Source organism: Amborella trichopoda, chromosome 7, assembly GCF_054954075.1.
Source record: "Amborella trichopoda isolate Santa Cruz 75 chromosome 7, AtrichopodaSantaCruz75HAP2 v2.0, whole genome shotgun sequence".
In the NCBI taxonomy this organism is placed as follows: domain Eukaryota; kingdom Viridiplantae; phylum Streptophyta; class Magnoliopsida; order Amborellales; family Amborellaceae; genus Amborella; species Amborella trichopoda.
This window is the reverse complement of record NC_142342.1, coordinates 44,052,227-44,073,890: the sequence shown is the minus strand read 5'-3', so window position 1 is coordinate 44,073,890 and position 21,664 is coordinate 44,052,227.

Sequence of the window (21,664 nt, the reverse complement as noted above, 5' to 3'; positions counted from 1 at the left end):
AATTGGGAAATCTGTTTAGGTGGTTTTGAATCACCTTAAAAAATTGGGAAATTATTAGAACTATACTTTAATTTTTTTCTAATTGGAAAAAAAAGCCTTCCGTTTTCATAAACTTCATCTACACCCTTTTTCCTCAATTAGGACTTTTTTTTTAACCGAAATAGCTTTTACGATAGTCATATTACCGTAATACTACCACATTACATTACTTAAAGTACCATAATGATAGAGCCTTCATAATAATACGACTACCGTGAAGATAATTTTGATAAAAAAATATATCAAAATTGAGAAAAAAAGGTGTGAACGAGGTTTACAAAAGTTAGGTTTTTTTTTTTTTTCCAATTAGACAAAAATTAAGTTATATTTCTGATAATTTCTCTAAAAAATAACCAAAAGCAACCCAAAGATACTTGACCGATGTCTAAACTAACTTGGAGCAACGCTTGTTTCCAACCAACCGTGCTAAATACCTTTCTAATTGGCCCAAAGTGGATCAACATGACCAATGCTCATGGCCAAGAGAAACTCTAAGTTTCAAATAAATATCAAAAGGTCATTGCGGCCCAATAAGTTGTGAGAGGCAAAAGTCTGTATCAGAGTTAAATAGGCCAATTTCAAATTAATAAACTCTAGAACTAGCCTATCTTAATTAGTTGAAAAAAGGTTATGATGATGACGATAATGAAGCTCTGGAATTAACCTAGATTAAGCCAAACGGCCCAGATTTCAATATGAACAACCCACATTCACTGACATGCATGTAGTGCTAGCATTTTTGTTATTTTTTGCGTGTATTTATAGGGTTCTGTTTGGTGGGGCACCCTTAAATATAGGTGGGGGGCAAGAAAATTTACCTTAAGTTATATCCTTTAACTCACCAAGACAAGTGGGTCCTCCAATTCTTCAATGTGCATGGTTAGCCTTTTTGGCTTTGGCTTTTTCCAGTGAAGGGACCAACAAAAACTCATCCTATTCCGTGATTCACATGACTTTCCAAAGAGGTTTGTGATTGACAAATAAAGGGACCCCATTCACATGTTACAATAGAAAGCTAACATTCAAATAAAACAAAATAAACAATGGAAATGAATACAATGACACCATTTACTTTTGATATGAAGAGGTCACAATTATTGTTGACCATTAGATTTGAAATCAGGTAGTTGAGGTTGTGTCATTGTTTGGCACAAAGTCTAACATAAATTTTTTCGAATGTTGTAATATACTTTCATCTTTTGAATTTCACATCCAATGATTAACAATGATTGTGATCTCCTTGTACCAAAATAAATGGTCTCATAGTATATAATCTCATAAAAAATATAATGCTACCAACCATGGCAAGACATGAATGTAGATATAGCATAGCTTATGGAAAACAATATAGGCTAGAGCAATGCTTTTATATACTATGTTTTTGATGGAAGATAATGTGCAAATACTAAAAGGTCATAAACTCAGCTCTCGTTGGAGAAAATTTTTTTTTTATTTATTTTTGGATAAATGCAGTGGGAAGACATGCCCTTACCTATTTTTTCAAGTAGATTAAGAATTACCCTTTTGAAGGTGGTGCTCGTGGTGAAAATAGAATTCGCAATGTGGTGATTAGGGTGTAGCGGTGCTACCAAGATGACCCCGGCCCCTTTCCTTGTTGGGGTATTTCTTGAGTTTGAAAAATAGAAGTAGTGCATTTATTACATAATGAGTGACTCAATTCTCAATAAGATGATAAAAATAGGACGTGTACTTTTATCCATTGTGTTTTTTAAATGTTCTTGTCAAGTTAGGTTTTGTTTGTTCAGCAATGGGAATAACTTGAGACGTAGTGCTGCTACAAGTCAGCCAACTGTTCAAACCCAACCCAAGTCCTAAGCTAGTTATTGTTAGAACTATGATTCGTAAGTCTCTGATTAAAATATGATATTTTATTTTAATTTTTCAAAACTTGTCAAAAATTCTATGTGTTTCAAATGATTCTCAATAAATCGCAATTTTCCTTGGAAACCCATATAAATGCACACTTTATCTTTTATCTTTTATCTTTAAAGACAGCTTCTACAATGTTTTAATGTATTTGTTGTTTTGCAGAAGCTTTTTAAGCTACCCCTCTCTCTGTTTACTTGAAACCTTGGAATCTTGGTTTTGAGATAAACTTACTAAATGTGAGATTGAATTAACAATATTGATTTAACAAAAAATATCATAAAAGTTTTCACCACTGCAAACAATGTATTACCTAAAAAACTTACATTCCAATAAATAATTAGCAGTATATTCAACAAAAAAATATTCTTCCTGATAGTGTTTGGAGCACGACGTAGCCAAGGTACTCAAACCTTGACCGATGCGAGTTTCTCAGCCGAGTCCTAGTAACTCGTCCGACTTTTTTGTTTTTTTTTGAGAAAATGTGATATTCATTGAGATAATTAAGAAGTACAATAGAAAAGCAAAAAGAAAATAAAAGAAACAACAAACAATAGCCAAAACAGGAAGGGAAAGTCAACACGAAGCGCTCAAAACGACAACTGAGACGACTTAAGCAGTAACCAGTTTAGCCAAGGAATCAGCATCGGAGTTGGTCCTTCTATAAACATGGATGAAGACATATTCCTTGTCTTCTATCCTGAGGAGGATTTCATCTATAATGACACTCAGCCTCTAAGGTACCCGAGACAGTTGGGAGCACCATAAGACCACATTAGCTGAGTCGTCTTCAATGATAATCTTCCTTTGGGACCAAGCAAGATGTTAAACTCCCATTTTAACTGCCCAAAGCTTAGCTTCTTTGATCTTACAGGCATGAAGGGTGCCCAAATACGACTAGATGATGGTACCATTGTGGTCACGGAGAAGACCACCACAACCAAACCTTGCCCCCCCTTACACTACCATCAACGTTCAATTTCACGCAGCCAACCGGCTGTTTAGAGCACACATCGAATCGACGATCGACGATGTTTAATATTAGGAACAGTCGTGCGGGGAGTGAGGCATAAGCCGACATGGTGGCCAAGCACTGAATGTCGGAGATTAAGGGTGAAAGATCCTTGGAGCGACATAACTTGCCCGAGTTATGTTCACTAAAAAAAAAGAAGACAACAAACAAAATAAAAAAAATAATACGTAGTATAACCTGCCGTACTTTAACATGAATCATTGAGTGTTGTATTGGTAGGCTCATCTGTATGTTGCACTCTATGAGAGCCTACGGGCTCAATTCCCACGAGAGCTATTCTCTTTTTTTAGCTCTTGTTTAACTCTTAAAAAAAAAAGAAGTTAAAAAGTAGTTTAAAAGTTTAGTATCTATCTAACTTTAACTTTAGACGTGGGATGTCATACTGGTTGGGTCGTCCGCCTTTGTAAGCTTTCATGAGTTTGATTCCCACGAGCCCTGTTCACCATTCGAGCATTTACAACATGCAGTCCATGAACAATAATATTTTCCGACAAAGTTCTAGAGTTGAAGGAAGATTGCACCAGTTGAAAATCTTATTTTCTCTAAATGGAGTGCATTATTGCATATGGGAAGAGGATTTAGTTAAGATTCAGGCAACTGGAATTAGTGGTGAAGTTCGAAATTTTGGGTCTACTTTCCCATATTTTTTCGGTACAAGTGCGCCTTTTGTTGCTATATCTTTATTTGATTAATTTCACTTTTATTTTTCTTTTGTGTTATTTATACAACAGAACAATTTCATATTTTTTTCGATTTCTGGTTATTTCATTAGTGTACACAACACGACAACTAGTATGGAAATTGACCACTATTTCACATTCTTGAATTTTTAGAGCCTTGCTTATTGCAATCCTATACCAAGATTATTTTTTCTCTTGTAACTACAATCTTGTACCTAAGCTTACTGTTGATAATGGGGTTGGGGTCAAGGTGGAAGCACTATTTATGCCCCAGCTAAAGTCTAAGTTTCAATTTTCACCCAACACTTTCAAAAACTACTAACGATTTAGAAAATGGACAGGGTTTGTCATCCCTACTGAATTACACAAAAAGTGAAAGAAAGACCTATGTGTACTTTAACCGGGGACTATATATATATATATATATATATATATATATATATATATATATATTTAATATTCACCCCTTTCTTTTGGCAAAAGATCACTTACAGGTGCTCTTTATTATAATAAAATAAATTTAAAATAAAATCAACATAACAATAAAACCAATATCTTAACCACTTGATGCCATTGAAACAAGTATGCACTATGCTTGAGAATAAACGATACAATTGCAAGAAACAAAAGGAATAGTGTCGGAGATTACCTCAACCGGGCTTATTACACCCCACATCGAGTCACCACCATTTGATGGTACGAGATCAATGGTCTAGCTTCAATCTTGAACCGAAAAAGTAAATTTCGGCCAAGCCACACCAATGGAACATGAGCCCCTTTGATCATAAACTCAAACCCTAGGTGATTCTCTTAGCAACCTAGTTTGAGAGAGACGGATTCTCTTTTTACTAAACCTTAAAACTCTTAGCCATAAATCCATATTTGAGAGATAGGAGAGAAACTCCATAACCTAAACCATAGGTTCTTTCACAATGTGGGAGAGAGAGATCAAACATGAAAAAGACAAACTTTTTTAAGAGAGAGAGATAGAAAGATAAGGTGTAGAGATTTTTTGGTAGAGACAATCCCTTTTTATAGGCTTCGAATAAGATTAAGGTTTCTTAGGGTTTTCTTTAGCTTGCCTCTTCTTGTGAGATTGAACATAGACCGTCGATCAAAAGTGACTTGTGGGGTGAGAGATCTAAGTCATCCATTCCATAGATGGGTCATCAACATTATGGACCACAATGGGGTACTTGGACCATTATCCCACTTTCCTTAAACCATTTTCTCATCAATATATTTAAATCAAATAATATCAAGTAGATAAACACTACCAAATATGAATAAGGTAAGATCGATATCAATTCAAATTGACCATATCTTTTTAAAACAAACTTGCTACAAAATATATAAAGTATATGCCTTCCAAGATTTGATCACATGCCACAAATCAAAAAATAGAAAAGATGATAAGGGCGGGGCGTGCCACCCAAGGGAAGCACTCATGGGCCCCACCTTCTAAAAATATGGTGGGCCCATGTACACAATGGGCCCCTATGATATTTTTATATATTTAAAATTAATAAAAGGATTTTAGAATATTATTTGAATATTTAAACAATTGTAAAACTAATATCTTTAATTTTATAAATTCAAAAATTATAAATAAAATATCTAGGTGTTCATAAAAATTCAAATAATAATCTTAAAATAATTTTCATCATTAAACAAAGACAATTAAATTATTTTGATGGGAAAATGATCCATATGGTTTAGGAATCAACAATATGGGTCACTACACCTTCAACTATGGACAACAGACGACATTTGCTTTATCAGACTGACCCAGTGTTTTCCATAGCCCACAGTCCAAGCAGAAGCTCATTAACTGATCATCAAAGTCCAGCCGATGAGCCAAGGGATCGCAATCCTAGTCTGTAGATTTCAGGTCCTCCCCTAGAGACAAGTCAATGTCACCAAGACCTTATGCTACTACAGTTCTATGACGCATATGAGTATCTCTCGTACATGTATATGCTTCACCCTAAAAGGTGGATTTCTGGTTTTCTCGAACGATCTATCAATGATGGCACATGAATGAGGCTTTGGCCCCCATCTCTGTAGGCCACCATCACACACAAGGTCATACAGTCCCTCAGTTCACTCATCCGGGCATATTCTGTGACCTCATCAAGGGCTAACTCATAGAACCCTTCTCGGTTTGTTCTTTATGCCTATGTAAGATGGGTTTTTTCCAACCGACTGGCCTAAATCGTCAAGCACAGTCCAATATCTGTAAACTTTGTTTGCTTAGTATGGTCCATGAGGGACCACACTCCTACTGAGTTCATGTTCCACTATATCATGTCATTTTACAAGTACTCATAAGACCTTAAAGGTCACATAAACCCAGCATCTCCCACTTGGCCTTTGAAGACCTTACATTATCTCTTTCTCACTTTCTCTCATTCCCATCTCTCTCTCCCAATTACAATCTCTCTCAAGTATTTTTACTTATTCTCTCAATACATTAATCATGGCTTTTGCCATCAATCCTTTCGCAAAAAGATTTATAGATGCAACATATTTTTCTCTTTATTGTTCGGATCTCATCCCAACAATGGTCGTTACTCATCTTTCACATCACATCGCGAATCATGGACCTGTTGTCGTAAAAAAACATTACATACCCTCATCGCATGGAGTCATATGTTCATGGGCTCAAAAGAGTTCTTCAAATAAGCTGCTCCTTTTTGTAGCCATACAACCAACATCAAATATTTGGGTTCCATGGGTGAACAACACTATAGTCTGCTGTTCCATTTGGCATGTCAAATACTAGCAGGTGCTTCCACTAAAATATTTAGTTTATTTGGATCTCATTCTTTCTCGATCTCACCTCCTTCCTCAGGTGATAAAAACATGGTTTTATATGCTTGGAATTCTTATGGAATCGTGGCTCCTTTGACACGCATATCGTTACCATGTAGTCGCAAAAAAATTTTACTGCCTTACAACGCACGAGGTGAAAGTCAAGTCGATTAAGAAATTTCTTAATCCATACAGCCTCCTCGATTACCAAACAGCATGCCACGTACTCTGCCTTCATGGTGGACAATTTCGTCACATCCTGTTTCTTTGATTTCCAAGAAACTGCACCCCCTTCAAGCGTGAACATATATCCAGATGTAGACTTCGCATCATCTAGATCTGTGAGATAACTTGTACCTGTATATCTGAATATCCAAGCAACTAAAAAAACGTGGGACTGTAGTCGCTCTCACTCAATTATTGCACATACAACATATGCATTCTCAACATTCTTATACATATATCATGAGGTAGCATATCAAGTCTCATACAATATATAATTCAATACCCGTTGGTTTCACAATATGTAAAAACCTTCATGAACCACAAAGGTTCAACCACACTAATCATCTCGATAGTAAATACATACAAACCAAGTTATCTAATCAACACAACATGTGTTAGGGAAGCCCAGCATGATGACATTCCTACAACATTCCCTACGGTTCAAAGTCTTAGGTAATCGAAGATTCTAAATAACTAGAAACATGGGTCAAGGCGTATAGGTATTTAATAAAAAACAGTGCATTATAGTTTTTCTCCCACTTTTATAAATACGTTTAAGACACAATATTTTTTTTTTTAATAAAAAAGAATTGACGTAGTGTGTGTATATATATATATATATATATATATATATATATATATATATATATATATATATATATATATATATATATATATATATATATATATATATATGCATCCACAAGCAATAGTTATATAATAGTATGACAGTTTAAAATGATTTTATAAAGACTTAATGGACCTTACAAGACTATGTGGCTTTCTCAAAACTATTCATAGACTTAGACTTTTTTCAAATCATTCAATTTAATTTTAAAATTCATGCTTAGCCTTCAAAAATTATTTTACCGCATTCACCTTTAATTTCCTACCAAGTCAAGTTCATAGCCACAAAAACAAATCATATATACCATCTTATAATTTTATCCAAAATAAAGCACGACTAAATAATGTCTATTAAAGCCTTGACAAAATACTTTATTTTTGGCACTTATGGAGAATTTATCAAGAGATCATCATTACATGCAACCAGTGTTTAAAAAACCGTCGAGTCGAATTGGACTCGCCCGGTTCAACTCGGGAATCGACAGTAGCGTCTCGAATCGCTCAAAAAACCGAGACTCGCCCGTGAACCGGGCGAGTCTCGGTTTTTTGTGTACAGTGACTTGCCGATTCATTGTACGAAATCGGCGAGTCCCGTGAAGAACACGGGCTGCACAATGTTCTTCACGGGATTCTTCAAAATTTGTCATTTTTTTATCATTTTTCTTGTTCTTTTTTTTTCTTTTCCGCCTTTCGATTTTTTGTCCATGATATATTACAAATAATGTGTTATATTTCTAGCTTTTTTAATCATTATAGTGTTGTTTATAAATTAGATGTATTCAATTTGAGCTTCATTTTTTAGATTCAATGAGTGTTGTCTGTGAAGAAAAGAACTGCGTTTTTTTTTTTTTGCTCAATTTAATCGCGTTGATTGGATTTATTGATGATAATGTGTTCAAAATTTAGGGTTTTGATTCCTTATATTGTTGTTTATCAGAAAATGTACTCAATTGGATGTAATTTATTCACTTAGAGGTGGATTTTTTAGTTAAAATGGCTTATGTAAGATGGCTCTATAAAGAACATAATCTTTTTTTTTGGTAATCCATGATCGAATTGTTTTATTTTTATTTTTGTAATTCATGATCGAATTTTTTGTTTTTTTTGTTACCCATGATAGAATTTTTTGTAATCCATGATCGAATTTTTTGTAATCGATGATCGAATTGTTTGTAATCCATGATTGAATTTTTTGAAAATTTATGATTTTTTTTTTAATCCATGATCAAACTTTTTTTTGTAATCTATGATCGAATTATTTGAAAATTTGTGATTTTTTTTTTTTAATCCATGATCGAATTTTTTGAAAATTTGTGATTTTTTTTTTTAATCCATGATCCATTTTTTTGAAAATTTGTGATTTTTTTTTTTTTAATCCATGATCGAATTTTTTTTTGTAATCAATGATCGAATTTTTTGAAAATTTGTGATTTTTTTTTTTTTAATCCATGATCAAATTTTTTGAAAATTTGTTTTTTTTTTTTTTTAAATCCATGATCAAATTTTTTTTTGTAATCAATGATTGAATTTTTTGAAAATTTGTTAATTTTTTTTTTAATCCATGATTGAATTTTTTAAAAATTTGCTGTACTTTTTTTTTATTTTTTATTTTATTTATGATTGAATTTTTTGAAAAATGATGATTTTCCGAAAAGATGTGAAAATCGTGATAAGGTTTTGATTATCAAGATGTATTAAACCCAATTTTTAATTTTTATTGTTTGAGTTTGCTGTACTTTTTTTTTTTTCCATGATCCAATTTTTTGAAAAATGATGATTTTTCGGAAAGATGTGAAAATCGTGACAAGGTTTTAATTATCATGAGGTATTAAACCATATTTAAATTTTTTATTGTTAAAGTTTGATAGATTATTTATGCAAAAAAATGCATGTTATTATATTTTTAATGCAAAACTGTATTTTTTTAATCTGTTGTTAATGCATTCTTTAGTTTGAATGACTGATGTTAGGTGGCTCTGTGAAGAATTGTTTTTATTATTAATTTTTTAATACAAAAAATGTATGTTCTTGATACTTGAGTTGTAGCCATGTTTGGAGCTTGCATTTTGGATTATATTATCCTGAATGTTGGTAATTGATATATACGAAAATATTATTGTCAATAGAGGTATTTTGCAATAACAAATAACAACAAATATGACTACATGAACTACCCCAATATATTATCACTACACATGGTTATTATTTTTCTTGTTAAACTGTCAGGTTAATTTTTAACTTTTTACATCTTAAAACAGTTGAATCATGTCAAGATCTGCAGAAGACCCCGCATGGCAACATGGGGTCAGACTTGATCCCAACAAAAAAGACAAAATTATTTGTAATTACTGTCAAAGAGTGATAAGTAGTGGGGGTACATAGGTTTAAGCAACACTTGGCAGGGGTTAAGGTAGATGTTTCTGCATGCACTATTGTCCCTAGTAATGTAAACAAACAGATGGCGGTAATTCTTAATGCTAACAAAGGTAAAAAAATTGCCAAACATAGGATGAATGAGGAGATAGCTAGTTTATATACGCCATCAAGCAGAAATGATACAAAAGAGCAATATAATAATGACTTGGACATGGCCACAAGATTGAGTTTACATGAACAATATCAGAGGGAACATGGGTTTAGAATGCCCGGTGGGTCTAGCTCAGACATGCAAGGTGGGCCTAGCTCAGACATGCATGGCGGCCCTAGCTCGAGCATGTATGGCGGGCCCAGCTCAAATATGTATGGAGGGGTTGGTGGCAATATGTATCAAGGAGAATCAGATCTTGAAGAAATTGTTTCTAGGTTACCTAGGAGTGCCAGTATTGCAGGTCATGATCGTAAAGACCCATTTTTCTCAAAGCCTAAGTCACAACAGATGACCTTAAAAGGCATGGTTAAAGGTACAAGAAACATGTTGGGGAGATTTGTTGGTAAATCCACGATAAAGGGATTCCCTTTGATGCAGCCAATAGCTTGGTCAGTGCAATCTAGAGAGTCGGGCCTAGGGCAAAACCATCGACGACATATGAGCTCAGTGGGCCAATATTAAATGAAGAGGTGGAGGAAGTTACAAAGTGGATTGAATAATATAAACAGAGTTGGCCAAGGACAGGCATTACTCTCATGAGTGATGGTTGGTTGAATAAAGTTAGCAAAAAGGAGTTTTTAAACTTCTTGGCCTATTCCCCAAAAGGTACAGCTTTTTTGTCTAGCAAAAAAGTATCAGGGACGAAAAATGATGCAAACTTCTACGTACGACTATATGATCAGATAGTGGAGGAGGTGGGAGATAAGCATGTAGTCCAGTTTATTACGGACAATGCGCGTGTATGTGTTTCTGCGGGCAGCAAGTTTATGCATAAGAGGAAGCATCTAATATGGACCCCGTGTGCTGCACACAACATCGATCTTATGTTAGAGGATATCAGTGAGATCAAAATTATGAAGGAGACTTTAGAGGAAGCAAGGTTGGTGTCGAGATTTATATACAACCACTCTAAAATTTTATTTATGTTTAGAGAACACTTTAAGAAAAAATAGATAATCAGGATTGCCATAACCCGCTTTGCAACCGATTACTTAGCTGTGGACTCCATTCGAGAATCTGAATGTGCATTAAAGAGATTGTTTACCTGGGAAGAGTGGTTAAATGACCGCCTCTCGAAGTCTAGTACCGGTATAAAAGTAGACAACATAGTCTCAAATAGGTGGTTTTGGTCTCGATGTTCCAGTGTTGTAGAGGCCACTGCCCCTTTGGTCACGGTGTTAAGAATGGTGGATGCTGACAAGAAAGCTACCATGTGTATCCTTTATGAAGGTATTGAGAGGGCGAAATCAGCTATTGGGGAGAAGTGTAGTTTTGCTAGCAAAGTGATCGAGATTATAGAAAGGAGGTGAAACACCAAATTTGGACGTCCAATTCATTATGCTGATAAATATATATTTATATCATTACAATGTTTCATTTTAAATCATTTTTTTATGAAATTGTAAGTGACATTTTTCTATTTATATATTTTGTAGGTTACTACTTCAACCCAATTTTTTCTATTTGACACCTAAACATCCCCACAAGATTATGAAAGGGGTCATATACATTATTGTAAGGTTGGAGAGAAACCATCGAAACCAAGTAGCAGCAATACAAGAGGTATTATTTAATGTTTGGGTAAGAAATTCATTGAGTTGTTATATTTGTGAGGAATAATGCACTAAAACATAATATATTTGTTTTAGCTTGCTATGTATAGGGATGCTATAGGATCCTTCGGAACTAGACTTGCCAAGAATTCTCGAACTATGATGGATCCAGGTTATCCCCTCGCTAATATTTTGTTCATTCATATATTTAATCTTATGAATTGTTCTTGCCCTTACAATGCTTTTTGCATTTTAATCCAGCTGAATGGTGGGAGATATGGTACTGATGCACCTCACCTAAAGAGAATAGTAATCAAGGTGCTCTCCCAGACATGTTCTGCTACTGGCTGTGAGCGCAACTGGAGTACGTTCCAATGGTTGCACACTACTAGGAGGAATCGACTTGCTTCTGAGAAGCTTCATAAACTAGTGTACGTTCATTATAATTTAAACCTCCGAGAGCGACAAATAAGAAGGAAGCTTGAAGACTATGGACCGATAGACTTAGACACAATATTTATCACAGACACAGCAGACCAATGGGTAGTAGAAGAGGATGAGCCAGTGTTGCACAAGAGAACGTTCCTTGAGGCTATCGGTGAGGAAAATCTTGAAGAAGGTGATGAGCAGCATGAAAGAGGAAGCAGTCAGCCAACGTATCCACAATTTTTCGGAGATGTATGTGATATTGCACCTAATGAAGGAGAGTGGGAAGGGGGTCTAAGAGAAAATGAGAGAGACAATGATTCTTAGGCCACCCTATCCCAGCCATATTATTCACATATCGAGTCCCAACAACAATAGTGTAGGGATGAGCACGACAATGTAGGTGAGCATGAAGGATGGACAAGCTTCGGGGATTTTGGATTGGGAACACAACAAAACACTAACACTCAGGGATTTGGGTATAGTCAGACGCCTGCTAATATCGATGATTCATTTTTAGATCGAATCAATGAATTGTCAAACGAATTCAATCAATGGCACCAGCGTGACCAAGAAGAACAACAACGTCGTTTGTCATTTTATTTTTAGATCGTATGTTACTAATTGTATGCTTTATTGTAGTCCATGTATGTTGATATACTTATTCCATGATAATTCTATGTTTATCCTTTTGTGTGATGTAAATTAAATGCTGAATAGTAGTTCATGGAGGGAAAGAACATATCAATATTCGCATATTCATGCAAAAACATGAAAATTCTTAATGGAGTACCCTCATTTCTTATTGAATTCCTAAAAAAAAATATTTATAATGAATTTTAATAATTTTTTCGGATTTTTTTGAAGCTTTATTCTGACAGATTCACCCAATTCTCGATACGGATCGCCAATTCGCCGATCCGAATCGATTTTTGAGGTGCCCGATCCGGGTCACCAATCCGCTTTTTAAACCATTGCATGCAACAAATCATATTATAGACATTATTGAGAGGATGGTCACCAAGACCAAGTTCCATCAGAACACTCCCTTTGTGCTTACGTATTTGAATGAGTCACACCCATCTCTCGTGTTTCATCCATAGGGCTCAAAGCCCTTGATCAAATCACATATTCATGTATATCACTACCTTATATAGTTCTTGCTCAAGCACAAGGCGGCATAAAAACACAAGGTATTCAAAACTGGCACTTTCAAATTTGTTAGCACTTATTACTTAATGTCTATACATTCCGTACATATTCATAAAACAATTAACCAAAATATAACCAAAGCACATTAAACAAAGTTATTGAATCTTCTTTCCCTATATAACCTTACCATATAATGTGGGATAGATTTCATATCTCAAACCATGTAGTGTGGTACCTGAGCTTTCTTGATTCATTGCTTTTACTTGTTTGACAAGCTTTTGTGATATTTGAAGGGCACGCAACTGATGGAGAATATATTGGTTATTGGTTTCACATGTCACGAAGTATCCATGTAATAATTCTAAACTTTTTTTTTTAAAAAAAAAAAAAAAAAAAAAAAAAAAAAAAAAAAAAAAAAACTTTTAATACATGATGATTCGTTTGAACATGATGGTCCTTAGGGACCATCGCTACTTTTAAAAGCTTTGTTGCTTCCTTGCTCTTGCCACATCCACTAAAGGACGTTGCTTCCTTGCTCTTGCCACGTCCACTAAAAGACGTGGGCTTTAAGCGTTTAAAGCGTAAGTTAACGCTCACACCTGTAACGTAATAAAAGAATAAAATAATATGTTATTAGAATTTAAATTCGGAGAGGTGAGGACTCCGACCCTAGAAAACTTTTGAGATCTTTCTCTCTCTGGTCGAAATACAGTGAACTCCTCTCTTTAGCCGAATTTTTATCGGAAGCTCCTTCTCAAATATTTTGAGTAAGTGACATCGTCTTCTTGAAAAATAGTCTGTTTTAATAAATAGTGATATTTCCGTCCAGGATCTTTATTTTATAAGTTTTGCACAAGCGACCTCTTTATTTTGAAAAATAATCTTTTTAATAAAATTGTGATATTGTATCTATGTTATAAATTTTAAATGCTGTAAATTCTTAGAAATAAATTTAGTTATTTTTCTTGTCTATTGTTAGAAAATTTTAGAGACTGTAAAATTATTAAAAATAAATATGATAATTCTGCTTTTACTAAAATTGTGAGATTTCTTTCTACTGCTTTTTTTATATTTAGACATTGTAAAATTCATGTGTAAATGACTGCCTTATTATCTGAAAACTGATATTTTTGCAATTGATTATAGCATTGTCTGTGAAATGTTTATTTGCGAATTGACATCCTATAAATTGTGATAATTCCGTATTCTTGAATTTCTATAAGAGTTTTCTATACATTGGCAATTATGCTATAATGTCTTTACCAACTGTTACCTGTCTAAATTTAAGCCCAAAATATTTGATTGGTTATTTTTTAAATGTTATTAAAAGAAATTGTTATTAATGGTTTCAGTAAAATTCATATTAGTGATTTCAGCGATATGTTGGGTACATGATATTGCTGCTTTCAGATGTTTAAAGAGATTTATAAATATTTTAAGTATGCAAGTGGACTCATCCGGTTCGCATGTGAGGTATAAGTGGACCTATCCGGGATGCCGGTAGGGATTAAGTGGACTCATCCGGTACGTCGGTGAGGTATAAGTGGACATGCAGGGATTAAGTGGACCTATCTGGGATGCCGATAGGAATTAAGTGGACCCATCAGGACGCTGATGGGGTATATAGATGACCTACTTGGGACGCCAGTAGGGTATTTTGTGAAATCCTTTGAATTATGCACTGCCGTTAAAGTGTTATATGTATTTCAATTATTCGGATTATATTTAATTATGCATTTATTGAAAGTGAAACTGTTGATGCATTTCTGTTAATAGATCTCCTTTTTGAAAATATTGATACCTTTCAACCATGATTATTTTTAGGATTATGATGATCACTCACTGAGTAGCCAAACTCATCAAACTACGGTAAACATTTTTCAGGATAACTGCGGTTCATTTTGAGTGCTTGTGGGGATCAACTCTGGAAGATATTGTTGTTGTGCTAGCTTAACTTTCTTTTGTTAGCTTGTAAGAATTCGCCACTGTAAATTTGTCCTATCAATAGATGTATATATGTTTTGTCTGTCATATCTCAGGAATAACAGTATTGTAAATTCTTGGGGTGTGACAGTCCATCTCTTCGGCACATAGATTCTCTTGTCTTACACCGTGAAGAAAATATCTTATTCATCCCATTATTTCAAATATCACAATTTCGATTATCTCACTGATCTTTAGCGTCTCTACGCTTCCACCAAGTCTCTCTTTATATATCCCTTCATTTCGAAGAAACCAATATGTATTTATAGGTATTGTATTTCTTCTTTTTTCTGCTATTCCCAGATCGAATACTTTTCACATAAAGTCTCTTATATTGCTAACTCTGCATTACATATCTCTGAAGTTGTACTATAATAAACCATACTCATGAAACACTATAAAGCATTTTAAAATGAGTCTTAAAGGTCTCCATAATTGGGAATTCAAGGATGTTCCTTAACAAACCGCATCTTTTAATTTACTGCATAATAGAACTTGAGCATCCCATGATAAAAATATGATATCTCTCAACTCATAAAAAGTTTATCTCCGAATCCTTTTGAGTATTGAAATAGACTCAACAATATAAAATAATGCTTAGTTCCATTCCTAAATCATACCATATAATGAGTCTTTGTTTCAGTGACATTTAGGTCACAATGCAATTTTCTCAGTTGAAAGTCAGGTCGAGCTCCTCTTGATAAAAAATTTGTTTCTCTCAATCCTCAAAGAATTTATTTTTAAAATATTGTGTTGAAAACTAGACTCAAAACCAAATCATAACATCATAGTTTGAGTCCTAAATAATATTTTTCTTCAAATAAATAAATAAGTGTCATTTAGGTCACAAAATAAATCATACTGCAGAATTCCAAGATGAACACTATTTAGTAAAATTGTTATTTCTCTCTACTATCATGGAGTTTCACTTTCAAACCAATTTTGTTTGAAATTAGACACATAATGATAGCACATATATTTTCACAAGCCTCATATGACTTTGTTAAGTAGGCTTGATAAATATAGTTATTCATATCTCAATGTAGAACATACCAAATTGCAAAAAATTCAGGATGACCTCTTTTCAATCTAAAATTTTTATCCCTCTCTTCCCATAGATATTTCTCTTTCAAATAAATTTTATTAGAAAATAGACTCATAATAGAAGTTAAAACTTTAGTGTGGACCATAAAATATTCTGTTTAGTATAAAAATAAAATCATGACTTCCAAGTCATGGCAATAGTTTTCAAACCATAAGGAATTTCTTGATGAAACCTTTTTTTCTTGAAAGTGGACTCAATTTTATGCGTTATTTTAGCAATAAATAAAATCATATGATTGGTGGGAAAAATCACGGAACTCAATGGACAGTTCCTGGATTTTGCAGGGTCAGAATGGACACACTTTATTAATGATTCCATAACTCTCAATTCCCTTAGGATCTCCTACTTAAATTTTTCAGGTAGATCATACTCTCAAATACACAAATATCACTGAAGTATGTAATAGAAAAATACCTCATTATATTTTTCATATCTCTACTCCAAAATAGCCCAGAATACTCATTATACAAATGCCTTTTCGCTGTTGGAATATTTCAATAATTCTTAACCGTAGGTGTATTTATTGACTACAAAGGTCATTAGCTTTCTTATATCTCATTCACAAGCTTGATCTCAAGTTCAATAAAGATAAAAGATAACTAATGGCATCAAGTATCAATAGCTTTGATACTAATGAAAAAAATACCTATGTGATCTTTTACTGGGGAATACATTTATTTATTTTTTCACCCCTTTCTTTTGGCAAAAGATCACTTACAAGTGGTCTTTATTATAATAAGATAAATTTCAAAATAAAATCAAAGATATTAACAACTTGATGTCATTGAAACAACTATGCACTATGCGTGAGAATAAACGATAAGATTGCAATAAACAAAAGGAAGAGTGTCGGAGATTACCTTAATCGGGCACCATCATCCGATGGCGCGGGATCAACAGTCTAGCTTCAATCATGAACCAAAAAAACAAATTTCGGCCAAGCCACACCAATGGAACATGAATCCCTTTGATCACAAACTCAAACACTAAGTGCATTCTCTTAGCAACCTAGTTTGAGAGAGATTGATTATCTTTTTGCTAAACCCTAAAACCCTTAGTCATAAATCCATATTTGAGAGATAGGATAGAAGAACTTCATAACCTAAACCCTTGGGTTCTTTCACAATGTAGGAGAGAGAGATCAAACATGAGAGATAAACTTTTTTAAGAGAGAGATAGAAAGATAAGGTGTAGAGATTTTTTGGTAGAGACAATTCATTTTTATAAGCTTTCAATAAGATTAGGGTTTCTTAGGGTTTTATTTGGCTTGCCTCTTCTTGTAAGATTGAAGATAGACTGTTGATCAAGGGTAACTTGTGGGGTGAGAGATTCGAGCCATCAATTCCATAAATGGGCCATCAATATTATGGAATGTGTTTGAACTATTATCCCCCTTCCTTAAACCATTTTCCCATCAATATATTAAATAAAATAAATATCATGCACTATAAAATTGCACGATCCATGTCACATATTTCATAAGGATATGTCAAATAATATTAAGTAGATAAATACTACCAAATATAAATAAGGTAAGATCTACATCAATTCAAATTGACCATATCTCTTTAAAACAAATTTGCTACAAAATAGATAAAGCCATGGTCAATATATCCCTTCTAAGATTTGACCACATGCCACAAATCAAAAAATAGGAAAGAGAATAAGGGCGGGTCGTGCCACCCAAGGGAGGCAGTCAGGCCCCACCTTCTAAAAATATGGCGGCCCCATGTGCACAATGGGCCCCCATGATATTTGCGTATATTTAAAATTAATAAAAAGATTTTAGAATATTATTTAAATATTTAAACAATTGTAAAATCAATATCTTTAATTTTATAATTCTAAAAATTATAAATAAAATATCCAGGGGTTCATAAAAATTCAAATAATAATATTAAAATAATTTCCATCATAAAACAAATAAAATTAAATTAATTTGATAGGAAAAGTTTCCATATGGTTTAGGAATCAACAATCATGGGGCACTCCACCTTCAACTGTGGACTACATACCACACTTGCTTTATCATACGGACCCAGTGTTTCTTCTGACCCACAGTCCAAGCAGGGGCTTGTTAGCGAGTCACCAAAATCCGGTCGATGAACCACGGGATCGCAATCCCAATCTGTGGATTTCAGGTCCTCCCCTAGAGACAAGTCAATGTCTCCAATACCTCATGCGACCACAGCTTTATAGTGCATAATGGTATATCTCGCACATACATACGCTTCACCCTAAAAGGTTGATTTATGGCTTTCCCGAACGATATATCGATATACTTGCTGTGTGATGGTACATAGATGAGGCTTTGGCCCCCGTTTCTGTAGGTCACCGTCACACACAAGGGTCACACAATCCATCGGCTCACTCATCCGGGCATATTAGCCGACCTCATCAAGGGTTAACCCATTAGAACCCTTCTCGGTTTGTTCGTTATGCCTATGTAACTTAGATTTTTCTCAACCGTCTGACCTAGATCGTCAAGCACAGTCCGGTATCTGCAAACATCGTTTGCTTAGTATAATCCACGAGGGACCACACTCCTATTGAGTTCATGTTCCACTATAACATTTCATTTTACAAATATTCATAATGCTTTTAAATGCCACATAAACCCAACAAAAAAATCCTAAGCTTACTGATTGCTACACCTGGAACAATTATACACAATGCCAAATTCCGCGTTCCACGTTACCCAATATGGCTCATGAGATTGACAAATGACGCTAACATCTGTTTCTTTCTCATTCACTTGTTGGTTCATGAATCAAATGTTTGTTCGATGGGGTCCACATTTAAAGTTGGTCCAAGTTAAATAAAAATGGGCAGACCAAGCCATCCATTAACCTTTGTTTGAAAGCCAAATTTGCATAGTGTTTTGAAAGATTATTCATTTAAGGCAAAAGTTTATATAAGAGTGATACTCTAAACCATCAAATTAAGGTACACCCAAAACATTCATTAAAGACATCTCGACCACAAATCATGGAAATAGTACATTTTGAAATGTATTTTTTGGACCATTAATTTTTCATGATTTTTCAAGCATTTATTGATCTGCATTATTTTGAGCTTTAAATCTTATAATTAGGGATCACAAAGATTTTTAATACGAAAACAACATATTTCGACACAATTTGAAGGTGCATCTTACTTTGATTGTTTAGGGCCTCAACCTTATAGAAACCAGACCTTTAACGTTATAATATTTCATGATCTCGAGGGAGCATGCTATCCATTAACTTCCTCAGGCAAAACCAATCTAGGATTAATTATAGGCCACCGAATTTGGAGGATGTAACTTCTTCAATCCCATATGTTGTACTTAAAGAAGAAAATATCATATTTCATTTTCTATAGGCTAGAAAATAATAATGCCTCAAGGTTGAATATAAACAACTCAAGTTTTGAAGGATCACATCTATTGTTAGAAAAACTCGATATTCAAGTTTTTTCTTTTATATATAACCATCTAGTGACTTTGAGATAGTTTAAAAATTTTTGGATCAGAAAAATCTTCCTAAGTTACTCTTTTGCTCAAGAGAGTAAGCATACAATATACTCCCATGAGAGCATAATCTACCCATTCTTATTTAATCAAGGAAAATGGTTTGATTGGGCTGTAGCCCTATCAATATAAGTAAAGTCTCACCTCACAAATCCTTGAAATTGCAACTCAAGGATCGGAAGACTTTTATATCAGCTTGAACACTGTGGTTATGGAAAAAAAAAAGATTTTAAGTTCTAAAAATTGTATATATTGTCACAAATTATCTAGACCATCAATTTCGCTCTAAAGATAAGTATTCATAGATTCGCATGATCGGTACACTTTTTTTAATTTCAAATTTCATTGCCGGTGTTGGAAATTTTGGAGACAAATTAGAGTTTTTTGTTGTCGAAAGTGCTTTCCGGATGAGGATTTGAATTGAGACTTTATTTTGTTGTCATAAAGCCTAAACTTTGTAGAAACTTCATCCTTTAATCAAGCCACACTAGTTATTTCTTGTCGTGGGCTAAGGAAGTTCACTCATCTATACAAATCAGGATCACGGTGCAATGAATTCTATAGACAGAAGATATCGTTAGAATGGTTGAACTATAGTTGTCAAATGGATCAAATTACTACCTTAATAGGATCATTACATTAAGGTACCTCATCTACTATTGTATTTAAAAATCTCCAGATGCCTATCCTAAGGGTTTGGAATTCTGAACGAGCAGATATAATTTGGTTATCATCAACAGGATCAAATCATCAAAATGCCTCGACATGCTATGAACTCCAACATGAGATTTTAATTTAAAAGAATATATATTTGAGTTTGAAACTCAATACAAGCGTTTATAATTTTGTCATTTGGCTCAAGTCACTTAAGTAGGATAACCCTTAGATACTATGTTTTGTGCAAGATTAGCATTTAGGTACTCTAAAAAAAGGCGCTAAAAGACTAGGTATAACTCATTGCCCCTATCATTCTTGCATTGAAGGTTAGGCATGAGTACTCTATCCAAGCCTCATAATTTTTTAATTATTTTTTAACATATTCAATTCTTATAATTCAACATCGAATATCCTCCCCAATTACAAATTCAAAACAAGGGCATCGTACGTATCTTTTAACAAAGGAAAATGGTTTCATAGGACTGCATCCCTATTAAAATAAGTTATGCCTCACCTCATCACTCATAAAAAATCGTAATTCAAGCATTGGAAAACCTTTACATTGATCATCTCGGCTTGAACATTATGATTGTAAAAAATTTTGAGTTAAAAGCTCTAAAAATAATGTATATTGTAACAACATAGCTAAACCTTTCATTTCGCTTTAAAAATAAGTGTTCATATGTCAATTTTTTGAGTTTCAAAATTTATTATCGGTGTTGAAATTGATTTTAGAGGCATCATGGAGATATCCGTTGGCAAAAGTGCTTTCCGAACGAGGATCTAAGGGGAGGCTTTATTTTATTTTCGTAACGCCCAGGCCCTAAATTATTATGTTTTAAATTAAGACATGGTTTTTATGAGTCTATGTAGAAATAACTCACCTCTTAAAAATCTATTTTTGAGTTTATGGGCCTAATTTTTGAGGATATGTAATCTCTAACATAGAAATCATAAATATGAAAAAATAAATAAATTTTGAAAATTAAGAATAATAGTTCTATTTAGAAAACATTTGGACTGTTAATTTCAATTTTTTTATATGGAGCACTTATTTGCATCCATCTTTAAGACGGATGCTTTGTACATCGAGGATCGCAAATGTAGAAATGCAGTTCCTGCTGCATGAAACAATTTTCCTTAAATTTAACCGTCTCGTATTGACTTATTGATTTTTTTAGCTGGTTGGACCATTTTAATCGAATATCATTGCTAAAATAAAAGGTTGTGTGAATCAGCTCCACATGCTTATCAAAAGGCAAGAAAGATAGAATCTTGCTTGAATAAAAAATCTTGATTATTTAGCGAAGAAAGGAAAAATAGAATTTTAAATTAATAGACTAGCTTACCTGAATGCCATGAAAAAAAGAAAAAAAAAAGAATTG